Source organism: Diplotaxodon limnothrissa, linkage group LG2, assembly GCF_057381915.1.
Source record: "Diplotaxodon limnothrissa isolate DT_005_m linkage group LG2, D_limnothrissa_male_GT1.1, whole genome shotgun sequence".
Lineage (NCBI taxonomy): Eukaryota > Metazoa > Chordata > Actinopteri > Cichliformes > Cichlidae > Diplotaxodon > Diplotaxodon limnothrissa.
Genome location: NC_140597.1, coordinates 28,574,033 through 28,591,292, shown reverse-complemented (window position 1 = coordinate 28,591,292; position 17,260 = coordinate 28,574,033).

The window sequence follows — 17,260 nt, the reverse complement described above, 5'->3', positions numbered from 1 at the left end:
AGGTGAGGAACAGCAAGAATGCAGGAAACACAATGGTGAAGTGCAAGCAAGAGTGAAAGGAATTTCACCGGCACCGCTTCCCACTTTGTCATTCTAATGTGATGTTTCAGGTCCTCCATCCCGCTCTGATTCTTGCTGCTGTGACACTGCTGCCACACTAATCCACGCAGGCTACATGAAAAGTCACCAGCAGCTAATTATGCGGCATGATTTTTATTAGATTGCTCTTCAGTGGGATCTGATGTAATATATCAGTTTGGCTTTTGGGAACGCCTCCTCGTTATTGTTTATGCGCTCATTACTATGAGCTCGGCGCTTGATTGGCAGCACAGCGAAGTAAGAGGTCAATATGTCAGCCAGTCGTTGTTTAGATAACAGACAGACTAAATGATGAATGAACTGAGTTCATTAGCTGGTAAATTAGAATGAATTGATGCTATGATGAGACAATGAATAGTCCTGAGAAATGAAGACGTAATAAAAATCACGCTGTCCCCTTTACGACCCTCACCCATATACTCAGGTATCCTTGTAATAAATGTCACAAAGACTTAAAACCGCTACACACAATACTTGTTTTAAACTAGTTAGCAAGCTAATGAAGACGTAATTGAGTGCAGCAGAAAGGAGACACTTGTTATTATCAGACAATGAGTAAATGAAGCAGAGATATGGCCTGTGCAGCGAGGCCATCGTGGCTGAGATGAGTGCAGCATGCAGAGCACGCAGTCTTCTGTCATCTGCCTGATGAGAGACCGGAGCAACGCCTTTCCCCTGAGAGTCCCCCAAATGGTCCAGGCTAACAACGCTCTCCCAAGGAATTAGCTTGCTCAACCACCCAACACACACACACACACACACACACGCACACACACACACACACACACACACACACACACACACACACACACACACAAAATGAATTGTAAAAGTCTGACTGGGTCTTACATAACTGAGGCTGCTCTCTGAGCCCAGATCAAGGACTCAGAGCACTTTGTTATTCCTGCAGAGCTCACAAAAGCAGGACTTGGTGGTATGCTTTACAATATAGATATAACTGTGGAGAAGCCAAAGGATGGATTGATGCATGGATAGTGGTGGATGCCCATATTAAGCATAGCCAAAGTTTAAAATAATGAGGGCCTTGGAGTAGGGGTATGTCACCAGGGTGCAGAGGAGGCTATCCCCCCCTCTGTCCCCTTCTGGCTGCCTCTGCCTCAATTTTATCCCACAACTTAGACATTCACATTACTCACACTCTCATTACACATACATATAGGATCTTGGGGGTGGGCACGATACACGGAGTCCAAAGTACCATCAGGGTGTACACCCCACCCCTGGCATCGTTGCCCACCTCTCAATTTTAAATACACGTAGACATTGAGGGCTAGCAGGAGGGACCATGCGCTTACCTGCTGCTCTCTGGCAGGTAGCTCTATGCCCTCCTGGGTTTTAAATGCACCTTAGAACACACATGCATCAACATTACAATGAGCGGGTGGAGGGAGGTTCGGAGTCTTCTCTCACCCCCGTTCTCTGCGACCTGCTGGAGCAGGGGGGCTAGGAGGAGGAGTTGGCCGTCCGACTGCGGTCTGGAGTGTGGAGCCTTCCTGCTGCTGCGGAGTCGGGGCGGTCTGCCTCCCCCCACCGCAGGGAAAAGGGAAACACCACCTGGGTCTGGGTGCAGTTCCCCCCTCCAGGGGCGGGGGCACCTAGACCCGGTTTGTAGAGTACGCTTGGGGAGTGTGATCGTGTGTACAATGTCTCTTTATGTCTGTCTCCACGTTGGTTGAGTGTGGAGTAATTGCATATGAGAGCATGAGGGTGGGAATGGATGTTTGTATCTGTGTGTGCCTGTATGTCTGTGTCTATATGTCAGGTTGGGTGTCAGGCGCCACCTCTCTGGGGACATCTCACGCCCTCCAGGGTTTGGAGGCCTATCTCCCCCTACCACCACTTTCCCTGCCAGTGGCGGACCCCCTCAGACATCGGTGCGTTGGTGGTTCTTTGTGTCCGGGGATGGGCGTCCAGGTACACACCGGCTCACTCCTTGGCGGCCGCTTATCGGGGCCTGGAGCCTGGGGCTCGCTCGGGCCACTTCGGAGGTGGGGTGCCCCCGGCCTCTCGGCCTGGGGCTCGGTCACTCAGGCGCAGCTGGCTGCCGGCGGAGCTCACGGGCGCGTCACTGCAACTCCCCCTGGCTTCTGCTCCGCGGCTGCTGAGTGAGCCCTCATCTGGGACTCTCCTCAGCCCTTTCCGGGACAGTGGTGCAGCTGCCCCTCTGTTGGTCTTCCTTGGTCTCTTGTGTTCTGGGGGCCTCTGGATGTCTGGAGTTTTGATCTCCTCCACACCTGCTTCACGCCCTGGAGGACGGGGCTGTGGCCCCCCCACACCCTCTAGCAGATCATTACATGAAGGAACCTTTTAAAAAAAACAAAAAACAAGCGCGTCCATGCTCACAGGTGTACACACTGGTGATCACACCCACAAACTACACCCTTTTTGGCTCCTACCTCAAAGCACACTGTGTTCTGTTGATCTTATGTGCTGCACAATAATGTTTACCATTTAGTATTTACTGTCATATTCCCATATATCATTGTGATGTTGTTTATTCTATTACTCTTGTTCTCTTCTGCTTGTTTTCTTTTTTTCTTTCTCAGCAGGTGACCCAGGTGATTGATATATGCATTTTTTTTCTCTCTGCCCGTTCTGTTGGTTTTTGTCTTTTGCCCTTCTCCCCCGTCCCTCTTCTCAGCTGTTTCTCTTTCCCTCTTTCTTTCTCCCCTTCTTTCCCCCAGTCAAGTCTGTCCCGTATTCAGTAAGTGAAAATAAAATAAACAATAAAAGGTGAATCAAATGGACCATTACGGCAAGGCTGGGATGGTCAGTTTGGTAAAGTAAATCCGTTGGGCATCTTTCTTTGCCTTTAGACAACAATTCTGATGGCAAAAGAGCCAAACGGGACAGGCCAAAAAAAATAAATAAATAAATAAAATAATGAGGTCAGTCTATGTGGAAATAATCACTGTAAGTAAAAAGCTCTCAGACTTTAGACTGCTTGGTTTCCAAAAGCCTTTTCTACCTTTGGATTTGTATCACGTCAGTAAGAGCAGACATCCCTAATTTGCTCATCTCAGGTTCACATCTCTTTCTGTGAGCACCACAAAGCATCTAATTGCAATGGCAATCAGAACAAAGTTGACTTAAAGTGGGTGCAGTCTTAATGGGAGAGAAGCTCTCAGGGAGAGGCTTACATCAGACTGTAGATAAATTAATAGGCTACAAATCCCAGTATAAGATAAATAAGGACTATTTTAAACTGTGAATCATGCAAAGCTACACCAGTAGGCTTAAAATATAATTTAAAATTCCCACAGTCACGATTCCTTTTTTTCAGCTTTTGTATTTCGAAGAAATTATAAGTGGCTGTGTGCAAACATTTGAAGAAAGACTCATTTTTAATGCATGTTTGCTGCACAGGTTGTATTTATTTCTTTTCACTTCAAAAATCAAGAAAACAAGCAGTTTGCCTGAGGATGCCCAAACCTTTGACTACAGGCATAAACAATCTCTAAAATAGCATCACTTTAAAGTCGTGTGAGATATTTATGTGTAAGCCATAAATGCCTTAAAATCATTTTTGGCTCAATGAAAGTAAACACTGACCTGCAGCAGGACTATTTTTTTCTCTACGACAGTGACTGGCATAGCAATTTCCACTTTGACTGCATAAAGGTAACATAACAGCCTCCTATGTTCCTTTTCCTCAGCTCTGTATAGCTCAACACTGGAGCCTAAAAAGATGTTCCCCAGCTTTGCATTCTTGTAATATCCCACAGGGTGTTACAGGAATTCATTAAAAGTTCATTTTCTGTTCCTCGTACTTCTGCATGGGTTTTCCAGCCCCACACCTGAACATATAAAAATTGTTGGGCTCACTAAAAAAATCGCAGTTACATTATTTTAGGTGAAAACTAAGACCATGAATTAGCTAACTGGAGGGTGACGATGGTGAGTGAAGAGTTGGAAAGATGATGTTCCTAGTTCTCAGGACATAAAGATCACCTGGTTGAAGCTTGTGTTTTTTTCTGGTTGAAATTCCCAAACTTTGGATTTATTGCCACAAACATGTTGATATTTGAATGTTCCCATAGTAATATTCATTTTGTTTGCTAACAATCCCATGAGCATCAGATGTATTTTGCTTAGTACAAACTAATGCTGGCTTACTACAGTGATGGGCGCCGTATACATCACGCCCACTAAACATCAGCATCTGTTCCCAAGCAGAGCCAGAACAACGTGTAAACCTCCAGTCAACTGAAGAGTGTTTAAAAAATTTCTGTGGAGTTTTTCTTAATAATAATAATAATAATAATAATAATAATAATAATAATAATAATAATAATAAAATTGTAAACTTACTATGAAATAACAATGCAATACCCAACTCATTTAGGTTAAAAATCCCTGTGCTTATCAGGCGTATTGCTGAGAGAGGTGGAAACAGTTTAATGGTGTGTTTGGATTTGAGTGGTTTCCGTCACGTACAGTAAATCTCTGCTTTCATCCATGTCATTTCCTGTTTTGCTCTCTGACGTCCGTCTCATTGTAGACCATGGAACAGGAAACCAGTGTGATTCCTTTTAAAGGAGTTCATTCCCGAGGAATGCGATTCACACAGTGTTCCTGGCCTCCAATGAGCCATTACATCACTGCTGACTGGGGATTTCTTGACGCCACTTCACTGTTCCTCTTTCAACTCAGGCAGTCAGTTTACTTGAATTCATTACAGAAAAGCAGGCATTACCAAACAATGAGCTAAAACATCATTCGAGTTTCATTCGTGCGTAATGGAAATCATTTCTGTCTTAACTAATGTCCAATTTAAGCTCAATCCATAAATCAAAACACTGGTGGGAAAAGGGAGCAAAACCAAGCTGTGAGAAGAAGAAGAAGCTTTAGCAAATGCCATGGGCTACCTAGTGGGCAAAAAAACTGTATCGTAAAGTAGCAAGCTGGTAAGCTGTCAGTCATACAAGGAGGTCTCGGGGCATCTTTGCAGCTGTGAAGATGCTTCCAGTGTGTATTAACCGTTCCTGGAGTGGACAGAAACGAACGTGTGGAATTTTTTAGTATCCAAGAGAAGACTTCAGAGGTCCTCTAGGGACCAGACTGCCTTGTTGCTGTATTCTGTGGTGTTTCCATTGCATAGATCATTTTTGTGGCTTCGTTCTAATCATTCATCTGACATCTGACCATAAAGTAGGCAGTGTTTATCTTATTTATATTATGTACAAACAGTAGACGAATGGACAAGTTTGAAATATGATGGATTCCCAACTCCTAAACTAAAAGAACCAAAAAGGATTTTGCAAATGTTTTTTAAGGTCAGATGTCTTATAAGCTACATGATTAAGTATTAACTATATATCTATCTTTTTTGATAAAAAAAAAGAAAAAAGAAGCAAACGTCTATTTCACTACACAAGGCTAATATTTAGGCTTTCACTGATAAATGAGGCTCTCTGCCTCTCGGGGCAAAAATAGGCTTAACTTCAAAGGGTGTTTCCAGTATTTCATGAAAAAAAAAATGGTGCAGATTTTCTTGGACTGAGCTCACACACTAAAGTCAAGCTCACGGTGCATTTGATCTGAAAGATCTGTGAAATGCCTGGTAGCCTGGATTAGAACTAAAGATCAAATTGTTGCTACTGAAAGTCATTGTAATGTGATCTAAGTGATAAGATACTTTCGGGAAGTCCTGTGGGAGTCCTCTGTAGTCTGCACCGAAGCAACACAGGCTGGCGAGTTCTGACACCATAAGTCCACTGACGCAACCTTTCCACTGCCACCAGTAACCCACATCTGAGAAAGGCATTAGTGGACTGCCATCTGATGGTGAACTCCAGCTGATGCAACAGAGCGATAGCAGCTAGTGTGGCTCCAGTTGGTGACGAACGACCTTGCAAGAAAAAAGAAAAAGAAAAAAAAAAAGCTCTGAATATGAGTGATGAGTGCAGTTAGAGCAGGAAGGAAACTTTTCCCAGTCACAAGTAGACCAACTAGTAGGAAAAATTAGATGTCAAGTGGGAACTCCACAGTAACAGGTTTTTTGCAGGATGGATCCTCTGCTGAGGCTTAAAATGTGCTTGTTGCCTGCTGTTGTTACTTTCCCCACATACTGGGAGTGTGCGGGCTTTAGTCTCAGCGGTGTCAGTGGTATCTCCAGGCCATCTATCTTACAGAGGGCAGATCATTATGTAGTTGACAGGTAGCTTTAGGTTGGAGCCAGGTGGGAATGCCTGTGCTAGATGAACTATAGGATACTACTGTTGTTCACTGGACCTCCATAAAACCACACTGGCTCCTTTAACTCTTGAATACTACATTACACTTGGGCTTGTTCTATTCTTGCACTGATGCCACAGTTTATTGCACCCAAAGCTGCATTTAAAATGCTGGTGTTATTTTATTTTATTTTTTACCAGCTAATCCCATAAAACCAAAGACATCAATGAATTTATCTGGCTAACAAGTGCTGTCTGTGCAGACTCGGCTTGTAGCTTATGGTCTGTGCCACACAACTCCATCACTGCATAAAAACCACTTAAATCACATAAAGCATGCATACTACCGGGTGATATTCTCCCTATTTTGACAGCTCTGCCGCTGTATTTTGCCTCGACAGCAGCTCCGTGTCGAGAAGGCATCACAGAGGATGCAAGGGGAACGTGTCTCCTCTGCTACTCGGATGAGCTAAAGAAAGAAAGCTTTACTGTTTGTCCTCATTGTAATTACTGAATACATCACTGAACACACCATTCTGGCTTTTGGCTCCATGTTTTTCACAGTTTCTGGACAACAGTGAGTTCAATGGCACAGAAACGTATGCTTCATTTGGCTGTGAATGCAAAGACAGTGCTTGTTAGTGGGATAAATTCCTTGTTTGGTTTTGGTCTGCTTGTGGAATTTGTTGTTAATTATACCAAAGATAAAACATGCCAGCCTTGTTAATGGATGCAAAAAGTGTGTGATTTTTGAAGGAACATAGTAGTCAGGTATATTGTCTAGGACTGTGGTGCTTTCTCCATAAATATTTTTGTTTGATTCATACTTTGTGGCCACTATATTAGGTACACCCGTTCAACTGCTCGTGAACACAAGTATCTAATCGAGTATTGATGCGTTTGGGCATGCAGGCATGGTCAAGAATGGGAAAGAAAGGGGATTTAAATTACTTGGATAGAAGTTACATGGTTGTTGGTGCCAGATGGGGTGGTCTGAGTATTCAGAAACTGCTCATCTACTGAGATTTTCCGCACAACCATCTTTAGGGTTTACAGAGTATGGTGTGAAATGCAGAAAATATCCAGTGAGCAACTCTTCTCTGGATGTAAATGTCTTGCTGATGCCATAGATCAGGGGAGAATGGCCAGACTGCTTCAAGCTGACACAAAACTTGGCATGTAGAGGATCACCTCTAAATGCACAACATGTCAGACCTAGAAGCAGATGGACTAAACCAGCAGAAGACCACACTGGGTGCCACTCTGATTAAGACCAGAAAACTGAGGTTGCAATTCATGTAAATTCACAACAATTGCGCAACAGTCGTCTGATGTATCTTGATTTCTGCTACAACTTGGGATGGAATAGTCAGAATTTGCTGTATAAACCACAGAAAAGCATGGGCCCATCCTGCCTTTTATTAACATTTCAGGGCCCTGCTGGTGGTGTAATGGTGTGGGGCATATTTTCTTGGTCCCTTAGTAATTTAAACACCTACAGAGATGATCAGAGTACTGTTTCGGTTATGACCACAGTGTACCCATCTTCTGATGCCTGCTTGCAGGAAGATAACCCACTGTGTCACAAAGCTCAGATCATCTGTACTCAAATAGCCTCGAGGGTCATCCGATCTCAATCCAATAGAGCACCTTTGGGATGTGGGGGAATGTCAGATTCTCATTTCACGGCTGTGCAGATGACAGAGCTGCAGCAACTCTGTGATTCTATCACATCAATATGGACCAAAATCTCTGAGGAAAGTTTCCAGCACCTTGTTGAATCTGTGCCACAAATATTGAAGAAGAAAAAAGGGGGTCCAATTTAGTATTAGCAAAGTGTACATAATCAAAGTGTCTGGCGGGTATGTACAAACACACACAAAACACCCAAACCTCTTGACTTCAAGTCTTCTGAAAATGAATGTGATGTTCTATATTCACGAGAATCACAATAAGATACATAAAGAATAGATATTTTATTTTTGATTACTCCAGTTTCCATGATTATAAATACATTCTATGGACATAAACATAGAAGTAACAGGGCATCTTTAGTAATCTGTACAATAACACTGAGATAACATAGATTTATCAGAGATGTATCTGGGCTCAAAGCCCATCGCTTTTGTTGATTACAGTCCTCGTTTCCAGTGATACATTGTGTTATAATATCTGCCTTCGCATGAAACTCCTCATTAGGTGAACCTGAAAAAAAAATGCCACAGATTTGTCTATGCAGTATGGGTACAAAACATTTTTTTTTTCAAGATTGCATTTTTCACATGGAAATAATAGATTATTGATGTTTTGACAAAATACATTATGATATCCCTTTTGGAGAAAAACAGGCTATTTAAATTCAAAGTGCAAGAGTTTTGGTTCACTGACTGACTCGAGTCTGCTTCTCAATAAGTAATGTTCATTAGCTTCGTAGTCAGCAGAGAAACACGGTAACTCAAGAAAATTAGATTCTAAATGAGTGGAAATGAGTAGCCCAGATTATGGCACTTACAAAGCTGGAGAAAGAGAAAATGGGCGCGTCATATATGTGCGAGACAGAGGGAGAGCTGCCCAGATATATTTTACATGAGGGGAGCAGAAAAAACCCCAACAACATTTGAGCACAAAAGAAAAAGAGAGATGGGGAAAAAGATGAACGAGGCTTGAGAGCAGAGAGATGAAGGTGAGGAAGAAGGTGAGAGGAAATATAGGTAACAACGTGCTCTCTGTGGTAGAAATAAAATTCTCAATATCTTCACGCAAACACAAAGACACCCACAACTGCACACACCTGCAGCTCTCTCCCAGCGGGTGGGACTGTGTAATTTGGCACATCCATTTCCTAGGCTGGGTTTGTCTTCGCTGCTGTCGAGGCAGTCACAACCCCCATCGGGGTATTCTAGCCATTCCTTGAATGATGTCACTTTCGAAGCACACTCGCTGAACTGCAAACAAATCTCGGTCGTGGAAACGCGTCTCACTCATAACCGCCCCCCCCACTGAGCCATCCATTCCCTTTTTCCCCCTCGTGCGATTCGTGTCATAGGAAGTTTGGACCAATTTCATCAAGCCTTCAGGTTACTGAGTGCAGAGGAAGTTTGACCCCGTTTTTCCTCCTGCCGCAGTTTCCATGGTCTTCCCCCTTTGGTCCGTGACTTAATTATGTGGCTCTTCACAGGGCCATGTATCCCAAACTGTGTCCCTGAGGCCACTAGGTCTGCCCCTGCCAATACTCAGTGACATCTGCTCTGCTTTAACAGCATATGGGAAAATTACATGGCAAAAAACAAGTTGCCCTCCCATGACATTTCTTCCCTTTGATAGTTCACTCTCAGCTCCACCACTCAATTTTAATTCTGTGTCACTCTATGTGTGTGTGTGTGTGTGTGTGTGTGTGTGTGTGTGTGTGTGTGTGTGTGTGTGTGTGTGTGTGTGTGTTGGGGCCAGTGGACACCGACCTCACACCACTGCACATGAATCAGAGAAGAGAAGAATCCGCTTTGATTCATAACGGTGCTGTTCACCCAAATGGCAAAATAACTTCCAGGCTCAAAGTACGTTTCCTGTAAAATTTTCATGAGCTTGTTGTAAACTTGTTAGCAAACAGCTGCTTATTCATGCATTCAGCAGAGGCAGAGCTTTACAGGGATATTTCTGGCCACCTGTCCAGTAGTTATCCTCTTTTCAAATTTAGCGATCAGTGCAGCGGAAGTGATCCAAAATAGCTTATTATTGTGAAACTTGAAATATGCTGAAACACGGAGGAGAGCTGCACAGTTATGTGATGACTGGGGACGATCTTCCAATAGATGCCGATGTTTAGCATAACAATTAGGCTTTTTTGTTTCCTTTGTTTTTATTTGTATGATTTTTTATTCCCCACTGTGTGCTCACAGACTCTTTGAATGTTTAACCAGGACAAAATTGATGTGATACAACAGAAAAAAATACACTGATCAGAAATAAGATTATGACCATCTGCCTAATATTGTGTTGGTCCCCCTTTTTGATTCCCAAAATGCCGTGAGCCATCAAGGCATGGACTCCACTAGACGCCTAAAGGTGTGCTGGGGTATCTGGCACCAACATGTTAGCAACAGATCCTTAAGTCCTGCAAGCAGTGAGGTGGGGCCTCCATATGGATCAGATTTGTTTGTGCAGCACATCCCACAGATACTTGATTGGAGAATTTGGAAGCCAAGTCAACATCTCAAACACATTGCTTTACTAAAACAATTTCTACACCATTTTTGCTTTGTGGCAGGGAGTATTATCCTGCCACAGGCATCAGGGAATACTATTTCCATGAAAGGGTGTACATGGTCTGCAACAATGCTCAGGCAGGTGGTACGTGTCAACATACCACCTGGATGAATGGCAGGACCCAAGGTTTCCCAGCAGAACATTGTCCAGGGCATCACACCGCCTCTACTGGGTTGCCTTTTTCCCATAATAAGTCCTTGTGCCAGGTGTTCCCCAGATAAGTGCAGTAATCAGTGAGCCTTGGCCAATCATGACCCAGTCGCTGGTTCGCCACTGTTCCTTTCTTGGACCACTTTTGACCGACACTGTCCACTGAAGTCTGGGAACACCTAACAAGAACTGCAGTTTTAGAGATGCTCTGACCCAGTTGCCTAGCCTTCATAATTTGTCCCATTTTTCCTGCTTCTAACACATCAACTTTGAGGACGCAATGTTCACTTTCTCCCTAGTATGTCCCACAAATAAACAGGTTCTGTGATGAAGAGAAAATCACTGTTATTCAGTGTCAGTGATATATTGTTATGCTCATATTGTTATGCCCAATCAGTGGTTCAGCTACTGCCCTCTAAGAATCTATAGTATTTATAACCAATATAGTGATATAGTTAGCCAAGTTGTAAGTGTGGGTCACACATGAGCTGATGCAATCTAAAGATAATGACTACAGCAATGGAAAACTGACAAAATGTGATGCTGGAATACTCAACAGAGCTCACTGTGAACATTCTGTCAAAGAAATGCTCCCTAAAAATTCCAGTCCAAAGAGTGTCTTTTGTGGATTTCGTAAGCAGTGTTTCAGTAACTAGATCTCACATTTTTGTTTTTATTATATTCAAAACACACTTATTTTCCTGCCTAGAGCCCCACAAACAAAATTTAACTTACTTTTATTATATTGAAGTATACTATATATTATATTGAGTGCGCAGCAGAAATATAAGTTCTCATAAAAGTTTGAAGATGTTTTTAAATGACTGAATGAATCAACCCTTTATGGACTTCAGTAATAAAGGAGTGCATATATTTCACAATCAGAAATATTTGAAAAACAGCTTCGCTCAACAAAGTGTAATCAATGCAAAGACTGTATATTGAAAAGGACACACCAGTTTGTTAGTAAAGTTATATTAAGAGGAGGACTTTGGCAGTTTCTTGAAACTGGGTGCTCCAAAGGATTGACGAATATTATTGAGAAATGCAGCATGCTCATAATGTAGCACCATGGAAATCTCAAAGTAGGCAAAACCTAAACCGTGCCTTGCTTTCTAATTGATTCTTAAATAATGGCAGTTACAAGATCAACCTCATCTAATATTCAGCATTACTTGAACCTAGGGACTGTTTAATTAGGTCAAAGTTCAAGTAAGCAGAAGAGTCATTTTTCTTATATATTTCTATTTCTATAATTTCACTTCTTTTTTGCCAGCAGAGGAATCGCCCCCTAATCCTGGTCAGTAGAAAGAATACAGGTTTAAGATAGATCTGCATTATTGTTACTTTTTAGGTCTGGAAGCCACTTCCATCTTTTGATATGCAGCCTATAAATCAATGCCACAATGTTTGGTGACTGCGTTGTCCAGTTTATAGTTATGGACGCCTTATAAAGTGTTTTCTGTGTGCACAAGAGCGCTCCAGGTAGAAACCAGCTGCTTGTTCCTTTCTTAGAAGATGTGGTTCAGTTGAAGCGAGCGGCTGATTAGTACACTGTAAAAACTGTGATTGGGGTTAATTAGAATCTAATAGGAGAGTAATAGTAATTATTACTCAGTAAAAACGTGTATGAGTAGTTTTAATCAAATCTAAGCAAAATTCAACAATTTTGAGATGTTCAGTTATTTAAATTTACACAGTTTTGTTTGGGGTAAATTCAGCAATGGTTTGTTGAGTAGATTTAAAAAAAATGTTTGAGTACTAAAAAAATTTAAGAAATCTAATAGATTTAACTGATGAAAGCATTTTCATTTTAATCATTGTACACTTCCGCCCATAATCCTTTGTGCCACGTGCAGGACACACGCGCTTCGTGAGTGGACGTCTCCATTTTGTCAGAGGTAAGACTTCTTAATTTGTTCAAATATAAGACACGGTTTAAACAATAACGTATATCGGTTTTGAGTAAAGGTTTTAAACAGTATGATACGTCGAAATTTTATTAATAATCATCACTGTAATGATAGTATCGTATTTTTACACAAATGGCAGTTAGTGGACTGCTAGCACAAGGTCACTTTCCAAGCCTTCACGACTGTGTTACTGAACAGCTTTAACTAACCACATGTTTTACGGTATTAAAAAATATCAACGGTATATTCCGATGAGTTTTAACGTCTTTCATCCACGTTTAAAAGTTCATGAAAAGGTTTTGCGGTCAGTTGTGAGTGATTTTGTCAGCCACAGTCAGTTTTTCGAACTCCAGTTTCCAATAATGGCGGCCACTACTAAGTTTTAAAATTACTCTTAGTAATCTTTCTGGGTCACAAAATAAACTTTTAACATATTTTCAGGCGCGAAAGTAGCTGTGTAAACATCAAATATCTGCTCGGTTTATCAAGATATCGCATGTTTGCAAAAGTGCTTCGACGTTTTCGGAGCATCTGCTACCCACCAGCTCGATAGCAAGCCGGGAGCTCGAGGGTCACTGAAGCCGCTGAGAACGGCACAACTCCCGGCACATCATTTTCAGATCACCGCGGGGTTTCGCTACTCAGTTTAAACGTAATGTATAAGTCACTTAGACAACCTAAAAATGTTATTGTTTGGTTTTTTTCAGTGTTTTATTTGTTCGTGAGTAAATCGGTTTGGCTGAGATTAAAGTTATTAGATTAGATTAGATAAAATAAAACTTTATTAATCCCCCGGGTGGGTTCCTCCTTGGTTTTTACACAGCTGACTAAACGTCAAAAATGATAATGTTGCTTTCCTTTCAGGTAATGGAAGATCCCTCAACTTAAATTCACCTGATCAGCATGGGATTGAAGTTGCAGGCTATCATAGCCAAGGTATTTTCCACAGACATTTCAGCTTGGAATTTTATTTAAAGAATTTTTTTGTCAAATTTCATTTGCATGGTGCACAGCTCCACTAATTTGTTTGCATGTTTTTGTCAGTGCAAGAGGACGCCAGGACGTCACTGATATAATTAACAACACAATTATGGGTTTCATGTTTTAATTGTATTTTAAATACATGTCTATTCTTAGTAAAAAAAACAAACAAAAAACAAACAAAAAAACACAAGTACAGGTATTGCTGGGTTTTTGTTTTGTCCCAAGAAGGAAAAACCCTTTCTGACGAACATAAACTAAATTAGATAAAAAAAACTAAATGACTAAATTAATGTAATTTACTAAAACGACACATTTAAAGATTGAACCTGTCAAGCATGTTGACAATACCTTTGTGTTGACTGTCAGCACCCAGGCATGTGCATTAACATCAGCTAATTATCGCACATAATGCTCCATGTGATGATAATTTGATATTTAACAGTTTTTTTAATACTGCCAATTCTCACAGTTTTGTCTTAATAAATGGTCACTTATCTGATGGTAATTTTTGGAATTCTTGCTCATTTTCAGTCACCAAGCAATCCTAGCAATAACATAACCAGAAATCTGGTTATTCAGTGCTTGATGGTGTACCTTGGGGAGTCCATTGATCAACTGATCAAAGAGTACAGTGTAAGTGTTGAAGTAGAAACATTATTCTGTTTTTGTTATTCATATGTGTTTGTCAAGTTTCAAATAATTTGAGGCATTATCATGTTTTATTTGTCATTCAGCTACAGGATGTGTCCAGGAAATATTTCATGTGTGCAACTACAGTCAGAAAACCCATGTGTTTGTTGTTTCAGGATGCTGATGAGGATGGTGTGTCACAAGATCTTTCTGAACAGAGGATGAAAATCTACAAAATCAAGGCTGTTGGATCTGAGGAGGATGACATTGGCATTGTGCTGGAGGGTGTGAGAGTTATGCCTGCTCTGGGCAATTTTCCAAGAGCATGCGCAATGCTGGTTGGATTGACATATGCAGTCGATCTTGCCTATCCCAAAGAGCTAAAATACACCTTGGAAGTATTCCAGAAACTTTTCCTTGAACTGGATTGTGCTAAGCTCTCACCAAAAGTGAACAGCCTCAAGAACAAGTTATTGGCTTAAACGAGGACTCTGAAAGAATGAAAGGGAAGTAAGCTCACTGAAAACCTTTGGTTTGTCTTTGTTAGATGCAGCTATCTTTTCAGTTTTTAAGTTAATTTCATCTTATTCATATCTTACCCAAATGACCTGCAATGTGTCAGGCTGTATTTGTGCTCTTCATTTTAATTTTGTTTTTTATTACCTACAAGTTTCTTAGGAATATTCTGTTTGAAAGGCAGCAAATTGGAGGAATCACTAGTGAAGCTTTTCTTTGTTTATAGTGTATGTTACTATAAAACATTGGTTTAAAACAACTTTAAAATTTAACAGAAGTGCAGTCCTGTAGCTGTAGAAATGTTACTTCCTCTTACATGTGTCTTAGATTTTCTCAGGTTAAACATCCAAATTGGGATAAAAGGTTGATTTACATTATTGATATTCCATGTACATGAGTGAAAAACCTTTGTTCTACAGTTATATTGAGTGATTCAATTTAACAAAAGATTGACAAACTAAAGTTTTTGTTTGTCAATCATAAATAAGTAACAGAGATAAAGGAAACGGTAAAGGATATTCAAATTTCAGGTTCATGTTGATATTACAGTCTAAAGATTAATTTCTTTTTTACAAAACTGGTTTACATTCATGCAGTTTATGTTGCTGTTGCTCTGTACACAAAGCTGTGTGATAAACTGTTTATGACACTAAAACAAATTTACAGCAGAGGAATGTATTTAGGAGATCAGGAGATTGTTGATGAGAATTCAGTGTATACGAGCAGAAAAATGTTATATTATAAATTACTGTGTTTTATTTTCCACAATAAAACAAATTACTGTTTTGATGTTTTCTTTGTGAAATTGATTCATTTTACTCAGAAAATAAGTAAAATTCATTTCATTTTCTCTTATTATTCAGTCATTATTTTTAAGGTTTATTTGGAAAATTATTGAATCCAATTTGAGTTTTACTGAAAAAACAAGAAGATTTCATTTCTTTGTAATGGATATTTTAGGAAGTTTTTACTAAACCTTTGCCAGATAGTTAGTAAATTCAAAGTAATTTTTCTCAGAGACTTATTTCATATCAATTATTTTTTTTGGTAAAGTTGGGCAATTTCAACCTTCAGTTTGAGATTTTGACCCTAAATCCAACACATATTTACAGTTTAATTCTATTAATATCTACTTTTGTTTTCTATTTGAATTTAATTAACATTTTCTCTACATTTTACATAAATCTTTTGAAATTAAAATCTACTTAATTATTTCAAGTGTCACTTTGTTGCCATAACTTTTTTAAGTAACCTCTAGTCACAGTTTTTACAGTGTAGGTGATTCCCAAATAAAGCAAGATGAGCAAAAAACAAGATGACTCGTATAGATCAGTCTCAGAGCAATTTCCCTCAAATAACCCATTTCTCTCTTTCTGCTACTGGCAGGATCGGTGATAAGCTGACCAGACTGTGCTTCTCGCTCTGCTACACCTCCAATCATTAAATACCAGAGGAAGCTGTAATGGAATACTTCATAAAAATGGTGAAGTCTGTGTGCATGAAGTCTCTGAAAATTGCAGCGCTGATCTTGGATCACTAGTTGGGTCGCATTACTGCATTTCACTGTAACTCGGGAGACAATCTGTGTGACGCCAAGATACTTAATGAAAATTGTCAGTTTTACTCACAGAATCAATAACTCCAGTTTTCACCCCGAGAATAACACATAATAGGATGCACTGTGAGTACATCAAGGCAATCTTTTCACAATCTCCCATTGCTGCAGCACTACTTTGCATGAATTACAGTAAAATCTGGGGTTATGCACGCAGATAGGCCCCAAGCTGTTAGCCTGTTTTTCTCAAAGGTTTCAGTGAGAGAAAAGGAGAGAGGCAGGAGGAGGGGAAAGAGGAAGAGGGGAGGTAGAGAGGAAGTCCTGGGGGGGGGGGGGGGAGCCTTGCACTTGCTGCAAGACTATTTCTTTTTTAACTCATTCAAAATGGAAATAATAAAAAGTCATAATAGGAAGGAAAAGAACTTTGATCAAGAGAGGGAAAAAAAGTTTAGTGAAACTTTATATTGTTCATTTTTTAAAGTTTTAATTTGGCACATGGCACAATCAGCATGTATGCATCTGGAATACATAAATAAATATTAAATATTTTATACATAAATATACATATAGAGCTCCTACAAAGACACCTGGAGAGGTCTTGGCTTGGTATGTTTCAAATCACAACAGTACAAAGAAACTAATTGCGTTGGTGCTTTTCAGTCTAAAGAGAGTTTTAAATATTTGTTGTTGTTTTTTTTAAGTGGGAAATATATCTTCATAGAAGCCCTATACATACATGTATGTATGCCCATATTTATATATATATATTCAAAGAAATACAAGTGTGCACTGATGTAGGTTTATTCAGTGCAAACAGGCCACTGTCTGCTTTCGAAGAGGAACTCTTACAAAGTCAATGGAATCATGTCAGTTAGTTCAGTTGAATCTTTAGCTATTTTTTTTCTCTTACACATAAAATAATAGATTTATTTTGTAATCTTTAAGCAAAAAAT